General features: G+C 43.9%; 1 long non-coding RNA gene across 1 annotated transcript; it reads right to left on the bottom strand.

Moving 5' to 3' along the window:
• Positions 1-3,892: 3,892 nt before the first annotated feature.
• LOC108166638 (uncharacterized) lies at positions 3,893-6,854 on the bottom strand. Its single transcript, XR_001776974.1, has 2 exons — positions 6,172-6,854; positions 3,893-5,853 (listed from the first exon to the last, which is right to left on the bottom strand). It is a non-coding gene; the product is annotated as an uncharacterized LOC108166638 (long non-coding RNA).
• Positions 6,855-7,068: the final 214 nt, after the last annotated feature.

Genomic DNA, 7,068 nt, shown 5'->3' with positions numbered 1-7,068 from the left:
TAGATGGTCACAATAACGTCTTTGAACAGTCTGAGAGGGTTGCAAAGCGAGCTGGGCCTGGGAAGACTTGAGCGGTATGTATTTCCACTCCCGCACTGTTTCACATTGACTACCAGACGCTTTGTATTATAGCAAATTCATGGCACTGGCCATCCAGCTATTTCAGGTCACGCACTGCTGCCACAAACAAAGCATGCTGTAATTTGAGCCTGCAGCCAGGAATTAATTGTCTGCGTTTTTTGCCAGAAAACATAAATCAGTGCTCTGCATCCTTTCAGTCTGACCGCCCACCCCTATCTCCACCCCCCTGACTTCTGCATAGCGAGAGGCAGCCAAGCTGGTGCACTCCTGACAGCTCTAACACCGGGGTGGGCCATAATCAGCCATGAAATCAGACATTTGAGAAGCTGACAGCAGACTTGACAGAGACGGAGGTGAAGTTCAGAAACCTCCGTCCGTTCTGGGGAAGAAAAAAAAAACATGCATACGAGGAACAGCAATCTGTTGACTGTGCTTCACGTCGGCGTGTTCCCAAAGTGAACACAGGAAGGCTGATAGCATCTGGACACTTAATCAATACTTACATATTTCTGATGAACGAGCTGAGAAAAATAATAATAATAAAGCACAACCTGTTGCTTGTTTTCATAAGTCGGCTGCTTCCTGCACGCCTGGCTCGTTTTCTGGAGTTAGCTCGGTGTTTGCGAGGTCCAACTAAAACAATGACGACGCGGGCGGATTGAGCTCGACCCCGAGCCACCATCCAAGCTGTATCTGCTGATCTCGGCCCAGATCCTGTCCAGACAATGCCCCAGCTTCCTCCCGCTGCACCAATGAAAACACACGGGGCGGCCGGGCAAGAGGCGGGCAGACGAAAAGAGAGGAAAGGTGGCAGAAAGGAATAAAAAAGGAAAGCGGGTGGGATGAAGGCAGCCTGAGCAAGTCTTTCTATCTTTGTTTAGTCTTTTATTTATTTCTTTTAATAAAAGCATGACTCTAACCTCCAGTACTTTGAAAAGAAATATCGACTGGGATAAAGAGCAATTCCGATGAGCCGAATGGACTGGAACCACTGGTGGGGAACAGTGTGCAGTCCATTTCGGGTGCCCTCTAACCGAGGCTTTAATCCATTTAGGCTGCGTCTTGGCACAGAATCTGAGGTCTGACAAAGCCCAGCTCTGTCCCTGCGATCCAGCCCACTGAGTTTTAAGCTCTTACAGATGTGAGGAGGAGAAAGTGGGCATGCAGCTCGGGCCAGTCTGGGACGGCTGACTAGCTGGACCCAGAGTGCTAAATCTGCTTTTCAGCAACAGCTTGATGAATCCTGCGTGTCAGCTTCCTGTCTCAGATCCTCCCAGGACGTACATAACCAACCCCCCTGATGCGATTTAAAAAAATTAATAAATAAATAAAAAGTTTTTCCAGAGTGGCATGGCAACATTTGCATGGAAGGATACACAAGCCAGGTGGGATTTGTTGTTGTTGTTGTGTTTAAGGGCAGACAGCCAAGAGTCTTGTCAGCCCCAATGCTGACTTTAGTTTCTGTCCCAGAGCCTACGTTTGTCTGGTGAAGAATGTAATTTCTTGTGACTCAAATTTCATCTTATGAGCACACAGTTGCAGATGTCACGCTCCTGCCATCAAACAAAAAACCACAGGGAAATTCTGGAAACTGGCTCAGATCGGACAAGCCTGAGCATCTAGCGCGCCAAAACCGATACGGGGAAGATCAAAGCAGACAGGCTGAGCTGACTTTGATGATGGACAGTACATCTAAATTACGTCACGGCAGACAAATACTTAAAGACTTATTCAACGTGACTCCGAAACAGATGTCAGCAGTGCGTGCGCCGCCATGAGAATGCCCCCTTTATATCATTAATGTCAGGAGAAAACGCTGCTGGGCTGTCGTGGTGAATCCACCCGTCTACACCCCCAACATGCTGCTTCCCTTCATGTTCCTTCGCCCAGATCGAGGCCTTTGGCAAGTCCGGAAAGACACGACACATGACGGATCTATTACAGGGGGATGTACAAAAACAGCACTATTACCTACTGTGTGATTATCCCCCCTCCGACACTTGAGCTGTTGAAGAGCAAAACATATCTTTTTTGTTTAGATTTGTTTTCTGTTTGTGCCAAAGAAAATCAACGTGCCAAGACACGCACTCGAGTTTAATGTGGGGGGTTATGTGTGTGTGGCAGCATGCAGGGGTGAGCTGAGGTGAGGCATGAACGCTTGGCACAAGCTTGACTTGGACAGGATGGGCAGATGACAGACAGTAGGTGTGTGTGTGTGCGCGTGACAGTGCCTATGTGTGTGTGGTGGTGGGGGAAGCAGCAGGATGAAATGGGTGTGTCTTTGGGTTTGACGGCAGCACCTTTTCCCGTGCCATTTCCTGGCTAGCAAAGCCTGGAAGCTGCTCTGAGAGATGCTCTCTTAACGTCGTTTCCTTTTCTTGACAGGTTTATAACTTGTCTGACTTTGGTAGAGAACAAAATCTTTCAAAGAAATTTTTAATAGATGTAGGTGCTCTTGAATGATATTGTGTTGTGTTTGTTTCTACACTTTTGTACTATTTAGGCTATATAATTTTTATTTTTTTTCTGATCTATAAACCTATGGTACAAAGCACTGATGTCACTCTAACAGCAACACTTTCAGGTGTCCAACCTGTTGCAAAGTTAAAGAAAAAGTACTCAAAGTTATATTAACATATTATCATATCAGTGAGGTATTTAACACGGAAATCAAAACAAGCAAAGGGARCCATCTCTGCAGTTCATTCAGGCTGTTTTTATTTTACTTTTTAAAATGTTGTTTTCATTTAGACCTTTATTTTACCAGGATAGAAAACCTTAGAGACTAAAAACTTTTTTCAAGGGAGTCTTTTCCGAGAGGCAGCGACAAATACAAAATTCACCGAAAAAAGAAAATGTCAAGTTATAAAAAACAGGTTTGTGTCCCTGAATCGTCCTCAAGAATGTGTAGTTTGGGTGCAAAAAGCATCAAATTAGATGAATTCAGTTGATTCTGACTGAATTTCTACACCATTTTTCTATTTTTTTTTTTCATTATTGTGACAGGAGAGAAATTAGACTAGACTACAATCCTGATAAAAAAAAATTAAAAAAATCATTCCTTTAACTTTTCATTCAAAAAATGATTAATTAAAAGGCTGGTGGAGTTCTCATCGAGAGGAGAGAAGAGTTTCGGCATAATTCGCTGCTTTAAAGAAATAAAAGCATGAATAGAAAACAGAAATGTAACGAGTTAGGAGAAACCAAACATATGAAGTGATAATTACTCATTTTCGCTTCAGTCAGGAGTGCAGCAGCTATGAAAGCACGCTGATACCACAGGCTCATATTTATGAACCATATGAGAATAGCACAGATGCAAAAGCCTGGCGTGGAAACAAAAGCATATTAAAAGAGAGCGGTTTTTGCCAAGCTACTCATTTAAATAGCTCACTGTGGACTTATTTACAGCTTCTGATTTCTATTTCGAAGCAGCGACAGGTGGTCAAACTCTAATGTCACTGCAGAATCATCTGCTCTCACTTTTTTTGGCAAAACCCCAGCGCTTTAAATTGCTAAAAGACAAAGTAATTCAAATGCTAAAATTGTCGTACAGCGGCAACTTCATTATCCGAGGTGTGCGAACCTGGGCCCTTGGCAGACGTTAAGCAAATTCCTTGCATAATCATGTCATTAAGTAAACAAACAGAAGCTTGGAGACCGAGCGAGACGTGTCGCTCACGCTCAGAGTCGACGTCTGCCCCAAGAGAGCACGCAATCCTGCGAGTCCAAGAGAGAACTTTAGTTAATGTGTTGAATGTGTGTTTTGACTGGACAGGCAGCAAAAGATCCCTCTGACTGACAAGTGAAATCCTACCAGTGTATTTTATTAAATGTGTTTCAGAATACTGGACAAGCAAAGAGAAACATTTAAACAGCTGTAACATCAGCAACGTGAGCTTTCCGTTGGCAAATCAAATCACCGTCTGCAGCCAGGGCAAACCGGCGGTTCTGGTTCCACCGTATCTCCGTTCTGAAGAAATTAGGACAGCCTGGGGGAGAATTAAAGTGACATTTTCCTGTTTTTTGGGAGTGGGGGGGTTCTTTGGAGAAGAGATACATTTAAAAGTGGAGAGAATGCATTCCAAAGCAAACAAGTTCAGATGATTTTGCATATTAGCAATCTGCACCAAAAAAAAAAAAAAAAGATGTGTGTGTTTCCTTTTGGGCTCCGTATTGGGGGGAGACGGGGCCAATATTTAACAGAGCATCCAGAGAAAGCATCTGCTCTGTCAGATAGGTGGCACTCAGAACACAAACTGCAGGCGTCCATTTTTTTTTTTTTCTTTAATTTTCCGCGAGTATTCCTGTGGAGACCAAACAACTGAAAAAAAAAAAAATTATAATAAACAAACTCGCTCTTGTTAATGTTTTTGGCAGCACACCGCTATGTGTAAACTCATCAGGTATTGATATAACAGTATGTAAGTTATGAAACCGTCCCCGGAGACCCCACCAAATATAAACAGCTTGAAATATGCGCCTGTCAATCTCGCCAGCGGCCAGCCATCTGGGCCTATCCAGTTACCGTGCTGAATAAGAAAATGARAAAATAAATAGCCGGTGGTACCGAGTTCCTGTTCGGGCTGGAGCTCAAGGAAACCGTCGCCTTCTGTTCCTGCCCGTAGGTGAACCAGGACTGAGCAAAAAGACTCGCTAATAGATTCAAACACTGCATTCCCTGAGGTGTCTTGGATTTGATGATCCTAATTAAGGCCGGGTTTGACCTTCTAGTAAAGTTCTTGGTCCGAGCCTGAAGCTGTTTGCCTCCAGAGGGGCTGTTGCAGGGGCTTAGAGGACACAATGGGCTTTACCTCCATGACCCAGATAAAAGGCTGGTTGCTGGCTAAAGGTTTTTTTTTCTCAAATGATCTTTAAAACTTGCATGTTTTTGTCTAAACTGAAGCCTCAGTCTGGTGAAAAAAACAATGACAAAATCATGCAAAAACGGGGAAAATTCTTCCATAAGAGGAAGAATTGGTTTTTAAGAGAGACAGAAATGAAGGTAACGATCTGAAACATAAGTTTGAGATTAGACCCAAACTTGCCACAACAAACTCCCCTCGCTGAAGTACCAAAGGAGAAGGTTTTTCTTGAATGACATTTAAAACTTGCATTTTCTTTTCTAAACTGAAGCTGTAGTCTGGTGAAGAAAAAAAAAACAACGAACTGAAGCAGGCAAAGAAGCATCAAACAGGAAGAATTGGTTTTTAAGAAAAACAGAAACATGGATGACTTTTTTTTTTTTTTTTCAAAGAACAAAGAATGTTTGGTTGAGCTTTTCGTAGTGTTATGTTTCGATAACCATCAGCAAAAAAATATTTATGAGGTCAGCAAAGCGAAGACAAAAAAAAAAAAACGGACCTCAATAATAGGCCGTGTTGGAAGTTTGCCCGCTGGGACCTAACAATATGAAGCGAAACCRCATCGGCAGAGCATGACGTCACCGCAGCCCTGGGAGCTGCGACACCCACACGTTGTTCTACKTTCCCTCTAAATTTTAAAAACACCGTCTCTATGAATCTGCTCGAAGGCTAAACCTCGGCGGTGTCGACGTTCAGCCTCGGATAAGTCTTTCCGGCTCTGGACGGACCCGGAGGGGACGTGTTGATTTAGAGAGCGAGGTCAGGTTCTTTTGGGTCAAGGCCGCTTGTGAGGCGTCACCCACAGCGCCGGGGTCCTCCCGCCTGTGGCTGAGCTTGCTGCGTGCGCATCCAGTGGCGTCCGCTCCCCCTTAACAGGTTCCCTCCGTTTGTCCCGTCGTGTGTCACACTTAAATGTTTCAGAATGAAARCAAGTGTTGATATCAGAAAAATATAAACTTAGCAAATATTACAATAACATTTTCAAATTACGATTTTATTTATCAGCGCCTCAAAAAAACAAAAAAAAAAAAAAACAAAACACGCATAATGAAATCAAACAGAAAAGTGTTTAATTGGTTAATTTCCGATTTATTGAGAGAGTATTTATATTTCTACGCTGCGCTTTGGGTCGGGCTGACCATTTTAGTGTTATTTAAATGATCCGAAGCGTTTTTCGAGGTAACAAAAATAGACAAAAACATTAGAAATCTGCAAAGACAAATACTTGTTTTCTWGCAACGTGTAGCTGCAGAGAGTTGAGAGTTTCATCGTTGCCGCTCTGAGTCCTTGCAGTATTTACAACCGAAGAAAACACACGTATACAGTGGAATGTCTCCTCGTTACACGCCAGAGGAGTCCATGTTCCCCGTCCTCTCAAGACATATTTATTTCCCCCCCCACGGCCTCCGAATCCCTCCCTGTCTTTATCTTCATTACTCTTCTTTGACCTCCTTCGTCCTGRGGTCGCGTCGGACTACTTCCGGGGCAGCGCCGTCCCTTCAGCCGTCTGCCTGCCACGCTGAATTAAAACCAGCTCTTTGTGATACTGTACCGCCTCGTAAACTCCAATCGGGTCCTCTCAACCACTACTTTTCAAACTTACAGACAACAGATGCGAGGAGCTCCCCACCCCCCGATGAGGCCGGGACTCCAGCAGCGAACAGCATGGTGGTGGTGCTGTTGCTGGTGGGGGAGACTCCCAAGATGAAAGCCTCGGTAGCCGAATCGCCTTAAATTCTCCCTCACAAAGTCAGCAGATTGACAAGATTATCTGTCCCACGCAGGCGGGAAATCGGATCTCTGAGTCGGATCAACAGGAAATTAAAAAGAGGACAACAAGGTTTAGAGACAAAAGGCAAACAAACKTCCACCGACTCSGCGCAGATCCCGACGACTGAAACATCAACAAAAATAACAATTACGGGCGGGAATATCATCACAGTCTGAAGTCGTCATCCAGAAAACTGGAGCTCTTCTTCTCCGCTCTTAGACATTCTCAGTCATCATRCTGCAACTATACTCTGTGTTTCATTGGGGTTTTATTTGACCAACTAACAAAAACGTGTGCACAGTTGTGAAAATCTGCACAAAGCAAAATAATCTGTGGATTTTACATTTCCCT

Source organism: Poecilia reticulata, linkage group LG10, assembly GCF_000633615.1.
Source record: "Poecilia reticulata strain Guanapo linkage group LG10, Guppy_female_1.0+MT, whole genome shotgun sequence".
NCBI lineage: Eukaryota > Metazoa > Chordata > Actinopteri > Cyprinodontiformes > Poeciliidae > Poecilia > Poecilia reticulata.
This window is presented reverse-complemented; position numbering and strand designations above follow the sequence as displayed.